The sequence below is a fragment of the Lytechinus pictus genome, chromosome 8, assembly GCF_037042905.1.
Source record: "Lytechinus pictus isolate F3 Inbred chromosome 8, Lp3.0, whole genome shotgun sequence".
Taxonomy (NCBI): domain Eukaryota; kingdom Metazoa; phylum Echinodermata; class Echinoidea; order Temnopleuroida; family Toxopneustidae; genus Lytechinus; species Lytechinus pictus.
This window is the reverse complement of record NC_087252.1, coordinates 3,350,028-3,360,692: the sequence shown is the minus strand read 5'-3', so window position 1 is coordinate 3,360,692 and position 10,665 is coordinate 3,350,028.

Here is a 10,665-nt window from a genome sequence, read left to right as displayed (position 1 = left end):
TGCCTGCTGAATATCACTGGTAAATTAAAAGAGAAGCTTTTACACAACTTAAAACTATTTGTACACCAAAATATCATTTTCAGACAATGCAGACTTATGCAAATTGTCTGAAAGGGGCAAATCATACTCACATTTCACCTCAGTGATAATGTGATAAACAACAGTTTATTTTACTCGAATGCTATTACTTTCACTGTTACAATGAGCGTAGATTTTGGTAGAGTTATGATATTAATAAAAAAATCGCAAACGAAGTGTAAAGTTTACTTCGTATCGGATTGATCGCGCCTGGTTTTCAGAGGACCTGATGCATCTTTTCCTCCTTCTTTGTACTTAATCACCCTTGGCACTGACCATTTATTGGTTTTCTTTATTTATACTACAGGGTAGGCCTGTTCAGTTATGCAAAACTGCTTTCCAAAGGTGCCCTGCAGTTTAACAATTAACTCAACATCATAGCAAGTCAATGTATTTAACATATAATAAAGTAAAAACGGAATACATTATATACAGGGCCGTAGCTAGATAGGGTGGGGGGGGGGGGGGGTATGGGGAGGTGTGACCCCCCCCCCCCACATTCATGGCAGTCGGAAAAATCATGTACCAGTTGGCACAATGGAGGATAGGGGAGAAAAAAAAGAGGGAAAGAAAGGAAGAGAAAAAAAAAAGAAAGAAGGAGAGAGGGGGAGAGAAAGAAAGAAAGAAAAAAAAGGAAAGAAAAATAGGGGTATTAACTTCAATTCAATTCATTTATTTAACATCCTTTATAAACATACAAACATATGTACAGTATACAACAGCAAAGGAGTAAAATAATTTAAATCACAGTACAAGCAATAAAAAGAAATGGTAGAAATATAAAAGAAATGAAAATAAAATGTAGCGGATGTAGGAAGTCAGAAAGGCCATTGACCTGTCAAAGCCGACTCCCTTGATTACTACATTATACGATTAAAAACACAAATAGAATAGTGGCCAAAAACAAACAAACAAACAAAAGAGACACGAACATATTGACATCGCCCCCCCCCCCCCCATTAGATAGGCAGTTGGAATTATTAACTATAAGTAGACAGTTGCCTTTGTTTCAATCTACGTTTCAATGATGAGAATGTAACAAATAATTTTAGAGTATCCGGTAAATTATTCCACAAGTTTGGTCCTTTATAACGAATTGTAGATTTAGAAAGCGTATAACGAATGAACGGTATATATAATTTGTTTAAATTTCTCGTTACATAATTATTTATACGGCTATTAAATATAAAATAAGTATTAAAACAAGATGGAAAAGTAGAATTTAAATTGAAATATTTGTACATATATTAAATAATTTGCGATTCATAAAGTTCATTTACCTTTAAAATTTTTAGCTAAAAAAAAAAAATCTGTGTATGAGCTCTAAAAAAATGAATTTGTTATTACCCTTATTGCACGTTTTTGAATCACATATATCCTTTGGAATAAATATGAGGCATAGCCACCCCAGACAATCAGACAATAATTCAAATTTGGCAAGATCAAGGTATTATATATATTTACAAGGATGCGTAATGGTAATTTTTTTTTTTACTCTGTTCAATACTCCAATTACTTTAGAATCTTTTTACAAATGTAATCTATATGATATTTCCATGTCATATTTTCATCAAGAATTACTCCTAAGCATTTTACTTGATTAACCTGCTTTATTGCTTTATTGGCAATTGTTATTCGTATTGCACTGTTATCAATATGTTAATTGTGTGTTTTAAAAATAACATAATTTGTTTTTTCGAAATTAATAAAAAGTTTATTGGCAAGAAACCATCGTTGAATTTTGGCTGTTTCAGTATTTAATATAAAATTCACATTAAAAGGATCATTACCAGATAAAAATATTGTTGTGTCGTCAGCAAAGAAAATAAATGATAAAATACTGCTAACACTTGGCAAGTCATGTATATACAATAAAAATAATAATGGGCCTAGATTAGATCCCTGGGGTACACCCATTTGTATATTGCTATATGCTGATGAATTATTGCACATGCTCACATATCGCTTACGATTTAATAAATAACTTTTCGATAATAACAATGGAGTCCCTCTAATTCCATAAAAATACAATTTATGTAATAAGATATTAAAATCAATACAATCAAAAGCTTTTGATAGATCTAAAAATATACTGATTAGAAGGTTGCGACTTATAGAGTAAAGACAATCAGTTGGCAAATCCAAATCCATGTAGCCAGGCTTAGAGCCCTACTAGTCAGCAAAATACAAAAAAGATAAAAAACAGATGGAGCTATAATAACACACAAAGTAAGCCACCGGTCCTCCCCCATTATAAACAAGCTTGTGAGTTTGCAAATTATACCACAATTATTGACGATTTAACAAACACATTAGTTCTGTAGAATTAGAGGCAAGACTATAGGTGAAGAAATATGAGTGGGATGAATTTCCAAGGTTTAAGTTGAACAATCAAAGCCAGAGTTACTATAGTTGGCAATTTATAAAGTGGGCCTATTAAAGTGGCAGAACACTATACACTCTACCAGTTAGCAAAGTGACGTACAAGTACTGCCCCGTTTCAGATCTGATAAGATCAGAACACATGACTTAAATAACTGGTAACACTGCAGTTGGCAAATTCATGAAGACAAGTCTACAACTTGTAGACTTGTCTACAAGTTTGCAGTTGGCAAAAAACACAAAAATGTTATTTTTACTAAATTCTGTCGCTGAAGATTTTTTGGACAATTGGACATTTAGCAGGACTACCAGAGGCACCATCGCGTTAGACGCCAACCAGCAAAGCTTGATGACGCTCCTCACACTGTAGAAGCATTATCACTCCATGCATTCTACAGGAAAGAGTTCAAGGGCGTATTGGATACACTGATACTGCATTTCAAGAAGAAATGCAGCCAACACTTGACAAAGTGAAGGCAATGTCACGTTTGCTCTTGCCTCCAACGCCAGCAACTCCAACTATGGCAGCTGTTGATGACTTTTGTAGACTCTTTCCAAAAGAAGTAGATCACGAGGCATTGAAAGTGGAACTAGAATGCTTCCATGACATGGCAGTGGCAAGATGACGCAGCCACTTTGGCATTTGAGAAGAAGTCGATTCTTCCTCTCACTTGGAATGCTTACAACCTTCTCATGACAGCACCAATAAGTGTTGCAAAGGATGAACGCACGTTCAGCCATATGAAGTTTATTAAGAACTGTTATAGATGGGAGACCGGCGAGTGGGCAACCTGCTGCTCCTGAACTGTGAAAAGGACCTTACAGATACTGCCGACTTAAATCACTTGCTAACAACTTGGTCATCAAAACCAAGACGTTTAATATGATATAGAATAACATACAAGATAAAGATAACTTCAATTTTCTGTAATATTTTTAATGGCTGAAAGAGGTACATGCAGTAGCACTCTTGAAATTTTAGTTGAGACATCTTGCACAGAAGGTCAATTAAAAATTAACAAAGCTTTGATTTTGATATTATTAATAATAATAATATTCCGCATTTATATAGCGCTTAATACATCGGAACGACGTCTCTAAGCGCTTTACAGACATATTATTAATGCATAGGGCATATCATTACACTGCAAGTTAGCAACTTCGGCACACTAGCCTTTCTATTTTGTTCCAAAATGTTTATTTTTACAGTGCAAATATCTTTGTATAATTTACCTTAAAGTATTCAACAAATGACACTAATTCAATTCTAAAAATTTAAAATCTGTTAGCATGTGATACGGCCCTGATTATATACATACAGAATGAATCAACAATTATCATGGAATCATTTCATCTACATTTCATTTCATTTGAAGGCATGGAGAGACGTGCATTTTCTTTTTATATAAGGGATCGATTTAAATCAGACCAGTCAGTCTGCAAGTCCTATGTGAATGAGCAATGAGCAATATTAAGAAATTAACAAATCTTTGATTTTGATATTATTAATGCATAGGATATATCATTACACTGCAAGTTAGCAACTACGGCACACTATTCGGACATAGGCATTATGCAGTTTTTGTACCTTATTTATGTTTGTTTTTGCACAGCTTCCACAAAATATACAACAATAATCAATATAAGGTACAATCATAACAAAATATAAATTCTTAAGAATCCTATGCGGAAGGAATTGTTTGATTCCCTTTACACAACCTATAGTATGACAGTGATCCCCAAGTCTGCGTACCTAACGATTTTGGTTAAGATTTAACATGAATTTCTTTTTACTTCACCGAATCTTTCACTTGATAATGTTCCTTACGTCATGATGAGTAAGTGTGACAAATATCTCATTGAAATTCGTAAGAAATATATGATTTTCATGGAAAAAAAGCTCGGGCAGTCATTTTCAGATGGAACAAAGAAAATGTGCCCCGTTTTTTGCGCTGTAATTTGGGGCCGTCACAAGAAATGCACAAAATTCATTATTTTTTCACCATTTTCAATCAGATTTTTTGATGAACCTCTGTCGATGTATTGCATGTGTAAAGTTTATCTTAGTTGCGTATCTTCTTTTACGAGAATTGCGCAGATACACGTGGGCAGACGAGAGGGACTGCGCAAACTTGGGGGATCATGCCATACGAGATAAATTAACAATGATACTCGATACATACCAGAGTCAATTCTTACACCCAAGTATTTGATCACATTTACATTTTCTATGGGATAATTTCTATATTTTATCATTAAAGCATCATTTTCAATCATTTCCTATGTCTCAAAGTCATGACTTTTGGTTTAGGGGTAAGATTGAGCCAGTTACAAATAGCATCAAAATCACTTTGAAGATTTATTTTAACCTCCTTAGATAATACATCATGACAGAACAGAGCAGTATCATCTGCATAAAGACATTGTTGAATTAACATTCACATTCAAGATACTCAATATCATTGATACAAATACAATTGTAGACTACCATCCAGCCATATAAGCTAATAGAAAAATTAAGTTTCTTGGATGTGAAACCGTCACTGATTCTATGGATCTATGACTTCTTACATGGTAGAACCCAGAGGGTTAAGGTTAATGATGTACTCTCCAACGTACTTACAACGAACACAGGGTCTCCTCAGGGGTGTGTTCTCTCACCTGTTCTCTATATATTATATACTAATGACTGTATTTCCAATATTCCGTCGGTTCGTATTTTGAAATATGCCGATGATACTGTCATTGTAGGCCTGATAAAAGAGAGTGAGTTAGAATATAGGGAGAGCATATCCTCTTTTGGTAGTTGGTGCACTGAGAACCATCTGGTGTTGAATTCTAACAAAACTAAAGAAATCATCTTTGACTTCAGGATGAAGAAATCTTGTGATCCTGTAGAATTCCCTATTCACATCGATGGTCATCCAATTGAAATTGTCCATAGTTATAAGTATCTAGGCACTATTGTTGATGACAAACTTGATTGGCCCGAGCAGACTAAAGCTACCACACTCAAGTGCAACCACAGATTGTTTTTCCTTCGGAAGATGAAACAATTTCATGTAAACGAGAGAATATTGTATTGGTTTTATTCATCAGTTATTTCAGAGTATCATCACCCATGACTGTGTTGCCTGGTATCACAGTGCAAGACAGAAGGATAAGGATAAATTGTGTAGAGTAGTGAAACGGGCTAGTAGGATTACGAAGTGCGTTGTAGATTTGGATAGGATATGTTAAGGAAAGGTAGTTGACAAAGCCCAAGCAATAGTCAGTGATCACTCCCATCCATTAAATAAGAAATACAAACTACTTCGTAGTGGAAGAAGGTGGGAATCAGTTAAGGCAAGAACGAGCCGTTACGGAAATTCTTTTATTCCTTTCTCAATTCGTCTTCTGAACCATTAAATAGAAAACAAGTCACCTTATTGCAGAATTACACTTACCCTTCAATATTGCCATCTATGTCTCCTCTTTAATACAATAACTGCCACAAATGTAAAGAGTAATGATAGTAGTAGTAATAGTAATAATAGTAATGATAATAATGATAATAATAATAATAACAGCAACTATAATGATTGCAATACTAATAATAGTATCGACATCATGGTCAATGTAGAGTTGTGGATTTTTTATATGTGAATTATGCTTCAAGTTATAAATAAATAAAGAAAATAAAATGACCTGATACTTTTACTCATTTAACAGTTTTAGAATGATGGTGATGATAATTACACCGAATATGCCTTCTTGTTGTTCTTATTTCAGCAATGATCTCGTTATACTCTTTTAATCGTCTTATGTATAAGAACGAATGTATTACGTGCATGCCAGTATTATGTATTAATTTTGTCTCTCCTTGATTATGTATATTTGTAATTTGTATGTTTGCATGTAAACAAAATGAATTTCCATTAAGTTGGACAATAAAAACATTATATATATAAAAATATCAATGGACCTAATATGGATCCATGTGGGACGCCTGATCTAACTTTTACACTTTTACTGATACAATTATTTGCTACGATAAACTGTCTCCTGTCTGTCAAATATACTTTTATCCATTTATATCCGTTACTAAGTTGTCAAAGAATGAAATTGTGTGGTATAACATCAAAAGCTTTACGTAAATCAAGGAAAATACCTCCAATCATTCGCCCCTGATCCATTGTATCAAACAAATGTATGTAATTTCAGTTATATAGGTATGTAGTGGTAGAATGCGTTTATGACCAGATAATAAATCTATCCTTTCATTTTCCTTTAATTCGTAATGTACGACAAATATTTTGTCATGCATGAACATTAATTTGGTATGATAGCACGGCGCGGAAACCCGCTGCATGACGAATCGTTCATGTCGCTGACAACAAATTTGTCATGGCACGCACAACTGTAAAATTATCACACAAATATTGACAGTTACAATAAAGCTGTAAAGACCTAACTGTTGCACATGTAAGTTAGAACTCTAGATTCTAGATAACCTAATAAAGTGTGTGATCTGAAATGCAAGACTAGATTCTAACTTATCTTGATCTAGATCTAACTTAGGATTCTAAACTCTATCAAATAAAAAAAAGGATAGACCCTAGATCTAGGGGTCTATGCCAGTCCGAAATGCCAGGGATTACACGAAGACCAGAGAAAATATCTCTGCCAGATGATCGTTCGTGCGTAGGTGATGTTATCATGTGAACAATGCTATACATGTAACTGGAAAGTAATTTATTGAACTTCATCGTGTTGGGCAAAGTCAAGTTCTCCAAAAGAATGTTGAAGTCACCTGTAATAACAAGGGGAGCAGGTCTAAAAGAAGTCTCCTCCAAGATAACAGTAAACTCTTCGATGAAAGTAGAGAAGGGAACACGGGTCCCAGGAGGACGATATACCATAGCTACATCAATGCTGATATTGTTACTGGATGATATATAAAATAACAGACATCATCTCGACGCTCTTCACATCTAATGAAGGCGATGGGAAAACCAGCCGAAGTCGGACGTTTTAAGCTTGATCCCGAGACTCTGCTCTAAACGATCTGTTCGTCTGTGTTCCCGTTCCCGACCTTTCGTTGGAAGAACGCGAACGCTTATTTTGGACGGTAGTTCATTTTGGAAGAGACTTTTGGGCCCGTCGTCATGGTCGTAAAACTCTGTCCTGCAATGCAAATTGTGTGACATGAGATTTTATTTTTCGTTTCGCATCTGGAACGGAAACATTCAATTTGAGTTTCAGGTGCAAAATTTTGGTTGCTACTTATGGTAACAGCGATATATCCGATTTAGGACGATTTTCCAAATCCACATTTGGTTCCTCCCAGAGCTCGAGAGGCCGCCCGGGAGGCCCACTTTCATTGAAGAGTGGATACCAGGAGCGACCACACGTAAAAAGGGAAAGAGTGGGTAAGTATGTTACGAATAGGCCTATCTAGCGTTATAAGGGTGTCAAAAACTACGATTAAAATACTAAAAAAGGGGATATGTTCCCAATACTTGTAGGGTGTCACAAGCCAAACACTTGTTAAGAGATGCATTTTCATAATCTGGAAAAGAGCTACTTCCCTTGTTTAGGGTGCTTTTCGAAACCCCATGGTCGCGCCTGGTATCCACTCATCAATGGAAGTGTACCCCCCGGGAAATATACTGCCCATTGCATTGTGTGCTAGAGGCATATCGTTTGTGTAGCAGGAACAGGCAAAATAAAAAAACCCCGCAAATTTGAATTTTATTCAGACGGTTTATGGCCTATTGCATGCTGTGTACATATCAAGGCATGCGAAATGGTTTTGTCTGGAGAGGTGATCTGACCAATGGAATCAATTGTCAGTGATCCACCAATAATGGACATTAAATGCAATATCGATTCGATGGACTGTGATGATCTACATCCAAGCCTCAATTCAATAAGTTTTTCCTTAGTCAATATGTACTCGATTTGTTTGAAAAAAACACTTTCTTATCCATGTCATAATCTACATTTCGCATGTCTCCAGCCAGCTGGAGTCATGATAGCCATGGTACAGGTACAGTCCCGCCGCTAGCTCATGGAGGCTTAATTTGCTATGAAGACCTGCCGTATATACATGGAAGCTGGATTTCAACAATTTGGAATAGCATGCTGGTATCGCATGAAATAATTTTGCACACGAAAAGCAGATCTATAGCCTTTTATAGGGCTTGTAACACGAAACTTAGCAATGATTGTAGAACAGTTTTCTACATGTACGTTTAATTCTATTGACTATCATGTACAGTAAATCAAGTGTATGATTTATCGTAAACTTTTGTGTTATAGGGGACCCTAACTTAACCGTTCCTGAGGTTATTGCATTCAGGCTTACCGCTAAATACCAGGCAGTTTCGTCCCGAGTACTGCTCGGCCTCGTCAGATGTCGCTTCCAGGTCTGCTCTCTCCGGTGAATTTGCGACATTTACAGTTACTTTTGAGATAAATGCAAAGTATCATTCAATCGGACAGTCATGTACCTGGCCCATTTCTAAGAACATCCTGTCATAAAGCCCAGGAAAACAAATGTTGATTTCAAGCAAATATTGATTTGATCCCATATTTCACGACTTATGCTGACCAGAAAGACCATCACCCGTGAGCCGCGAAGTTGCGAGTCCATTTTGTTGTTTTTTTGTACCCCCTTCCTGGCATCTTCTAACGCCTTTCAAATCAAGTAACAGTTTTGATACATAGTTATATCAAGAGTTATTATGTATTTTAATATTTTTGATAATGTGTCAAATGTATAAAAGGTAGCAATTGCTTTTGTTAGGCTTTTCCTTGGCTTTTGCTTGATTCCGTATGCATACAAATGAGCAAGCAAATGCTTTTGCTAGTCACTAACTGACTGCTAGCACTTCCTTGACGATTAAGCTATCTATATATTTCTAATAAGCGTATGCATTGGGCAAACATTTTGCTTGTGCGTTTAAGCCCTTGCTTGGGGTTTTTCGAGCTCCGTCAGAGCAGCTTAAGCGTTTGCTCGATGAGGGCGTTTGCATTTAATCATGTTTATGCACCTGAGAGAGAACCCCAAGGTGTAGAGTAGCCAACAAGCACCTTTTTTTTAGTAAGTGCAAAGTATATGCTAAACATATACTAAACATATACTTTTATTGAAAAGAAAACAAGTTGCTAGACACCACGTCTAAGGAAAAGATATTATATGAAAGAAGCGGTAATTTGTACTGGTCACCACATCTTTGCTTTCGAGTCCTGCCTTTTCTGTGAGTCTTGTTTGTACAAACCGCTAGCAATTGCTTTTTTTTCAGATAAGAAAGGTGTTCAAGCATTAGCAAATGGTTATGCATATGAAATAAACAAATTGATGGGGCATGAATTTTTTGCTTGGCTATTGCTTGTGCTTGAAACAATAATTGATTGCCAGCAATTGCTACTTTCCATGCATTTAGCCCACCTTAAGTTACCAGAAAATTTGCACCTATAAATTATCTATTTCATTCCAAAATAATGGTATGGTAATCGAGCTATATACTTTTGTTAAACTTTTCATGATGGTACAATTGCGTAGACATAAACACGTTCATTGTTTATATCTATATAAGCTGAAAATGTTAATATCATGAATATAGTGACCTGCAAAAGTACCCCTTGTCAGTGTCTCATAAAATTCATATCTCACCCATGAAATATTGCGAGCACGATTGACAAGCCGAAAATATCTTTTTTTTTCGCCAAGAAAGCTCTATTGTACTAAGCACACTTTGTAATCATGAATATGATGTACTCAGACACACTCACGCATAATTTATATATATTGTCACGAAATGGGTTTTATTTCGTGTGTAGAAAATTATTTTTGGTTGATTTATAATGATTTTGTCGTAGCTGGCGATACTACATGCATGTTTCTACACTAATAATGACGTAGATAACAACATGAAAGTTATGCATGTTTTGGACCGTTTTTGTTGTATAACAATTTACTGGAGATGTTTAACTGGTTATTGTGGTTATCACTAGCTTGATCTAAATAAATGCTTTAATATGATATGTCATTCATGCATATCCGATTTCGGAGAGCAAAGTTATAGCTAATCTAAGATTGTAGCAGAGGTTAACTTTAACAGAAAATGTATAATTAATGCACAAGTACGTTAAGATTGTGTGCTTGTGTGGCATTGCCAATAATCTGTTAAAATACGGCGCCCACGGGTGGCATTGCAC